Below are 2,844 nucleotides of genomic sequence, written 5' to 3' on the forward strand. Positions count from 1 at the left end.
ACAGGTGACAACACCAGGTAACATGCAGGTCCAGTAACTAGCACAGTGCCTCATGGGTTCAATGATATCTGTTGATTAAAATAAACATAACAAACTAGAGGAAGAAAAATACTGCAGAGTATATAATACTAGAGGCCCGGTACACAAATTCGTGCACGGGTGGAGTCCCTCAGCCTGGCCAGCGATCGGGCTGATTGGGGCTATGGGAGGATGGCCAGGGGGAGGGGCCCAGGGAGGTTGGCTGGCAGGGGGAGGGGCCATGGGAGGTTGGCCAGCCAAGGGAGGTTGGTTGTGGGAGTGCACTGAATACCAGGGGGCAGCTCCTGAGTTGAGCATCTGCCCCTTGGTGCTTAGCGGGCATCATAGCGACTTGTCGACCGGTTTTTCAGTCGTTCAGCCGCTTAGGCGACCCTGCTAGCGGTTCTCAACCTGTGGGTCGCGACCCACAGGTTGAAAACCGCTAGCAGGGTCGCCTAAGACCATCGGAAAACACAGATATTTACATTACGATTCATAACAGTAGCAAAATTACAGTTATGAAGTAGCAACGAAAATAATTTTATGGTTGGGGGTCACCACAACATGAGGAACTGTATTAAAGGGTCGTGGCATTAGAAAGGTTGAGAACCACTGGCTTACACTTTTATATATATAGATTAGTTAACAATATTGACAACGTTTTAGAGTGATGTGTTTTGCTGTTCATTATTTTCAACAAACTGAACTTTCACATCAAAGGACAGTAAATTCTGTGTCTAACAGCTTAGATGTAGATTATACTTTTGATATCATGTTTCATTTGACATAGGAGAGCCAAAGTCTTAAACAATAATTAAAATAGTTTTAAGGTGAGACAGGTATTTTAAAAAAAAAGGTTCTGATTTATAGTGAAGTCTGTGCAAGTGCCTGTTACTACACTAACAAATAGGTTACAACTGAGGTGTGAAATGCCCAAGGAGATGACATGAGAAATCTCTATAGACAGGGAGGTGTCCAGGAAATAGAGGTAAGAGCCGGCCAAGCACCATCTTTCAAAGTCTCAGATCTTCCAGATCAGGGGGGAAAGGAACCAGAAGGTCTCCCTGCCTTTGGCTTCCATTTGATTCTCCATAGAGACTTTTCTCCACACAGCCACTGAAATGAAAACTGGGTTATACAGTTCCCATACCCTAAATTCTCTTGCAAATCCTATTATGACTGTACCATCTACCTCCCCCCCAAGTCATTTCAAACCGCTCTTATTTCAAATCACTCGAATGAGACCATATTGCCCTCGTTGCCATTTTCATTTACAACGGCCTGGGGCATTTTTATCTACCATTAACTGTCAGTACGTCTCTTCCTTCTGGCTTTTGCAAGCCTTCCTTCTCCACTCCACTTCCCCAAGTCCCTACTCAAATATCACCTTCTTCCAAAGGTCTTCACTGACTGCCCTTTCTAAAACAGCAACTCTAGGCATTCTCTGCCTTTTAATGCTGCTTTACTTTCCTTCATAGCACATACGTGGACCTCATTATTGACATTATTTTACATTATTTATTTGCTTATGTATTTACCATCTCCCACCTCAATGGAATATTAGCCCAGTGAGACAAGGAATTTATTTCATTCATTGGTCTATCCCCAGTGCCTTAGAGAGATGGCTAGCAGACCCATAGGGATCCCATTGCAAAGTACTGCTACTCAAAGAGCTTTCCCAAGCTCTTCCCTGCATGGTGGGTGCAGAAACTTGACACATGGGCAAGGAGGGGGCACTGCTGAAGAACTTGAAGCCTGAAGCTGCACGTCAGTGTTTGCTAGGCCATTGGAAGAAGAGAGGCATCGCCAGGAATCCTTGGCTTGGATCTCTTCTTGAGTTGTACTCTTTGGCTTCACACACCACCTGAGCTTTACCAGATGGAACTGTTTTCTAAAGCAGCTTGGAAATTAGCAGATCACATTGGAAAAGACAAAACGACAGGAAAGCTTTTGGAGGTGTCGGTGCTCTTGGGCGCGTCAAATATTGCAGCTGCCTGGGAACCTGTGGTCCCTCACAGTTCTCATCGGGGCCTTCACTGTGAAGTTATTTATTGAATTTCTTTGAAGTAGCTGAATGTGTTCCCACCACATTTTGTTCATTCTAGTTTCGTGTTGCACAGTAATCATGAATTTCCATGTTCTACTGCTGTCATTAATCTGTCAGCTCCCTAAGCTGGGTAGGGCCTAGATCTTACTTTGACTTTGATTATGATGTCTGGCACACCGTGGCACCTGAGAAAAAGTGGTCTAGTAAACAAAATTTTTACAAATGAACAAAAGGACCAAATGGTAAAGCTACTGAAGTATTTTTCAGATTGAGATTCATAGCGTATTTCCAAAAGTAATTAAACATGTCAAGATAATATGTCTGTGATATGAAAAGTGATCTAGTAATAATATCTGTCTCAACCATCCATGAGAAGTACCAGACACCGATTTTATATATAGAATTCTCAATATACCCCTGACAGGGTTCCATTATTACCATTCTTCACTTGCAGGTGGGGAAACTGAGACAAAAAATAGTTAAGCATCTTGCCCAGAATCACACAGCTAATAAGTGGCAGGATTTGTATCCTAACCATATTAATAGATCTCTTTTGGAGTTTTTCAATATCTACTCTTCAGGCTGATATTCTGCTATTTCAAGTATTACTTTCTCTATATCCTTTTATAATTAATAGCCAAGTTCTACTTCTCTCTTCTAACAATCAAGTTAATATCACTAAAATTAAATGTTGCAAAACTTCAGTAAGTTGTGAATATCAAACTCTTAAAATGTTCTTAATAATAAATGCGTATCCCCTCAAAAAAGAACAGGATGGG

The sequence above is a fragment of the Cnephaeus nilssonii genome, assembly GCF_951640355.1.
Source record: "Cnephaeus nilssonii genome assembly, chromosome: 10".
Classification (NCBI taxonomy): Eukaryota; Metazoa; Chordata; class Mammalia; order Chiroptera; family Vespertilionidae; genus Cnephaeus; species Cnephaeus nilssonii.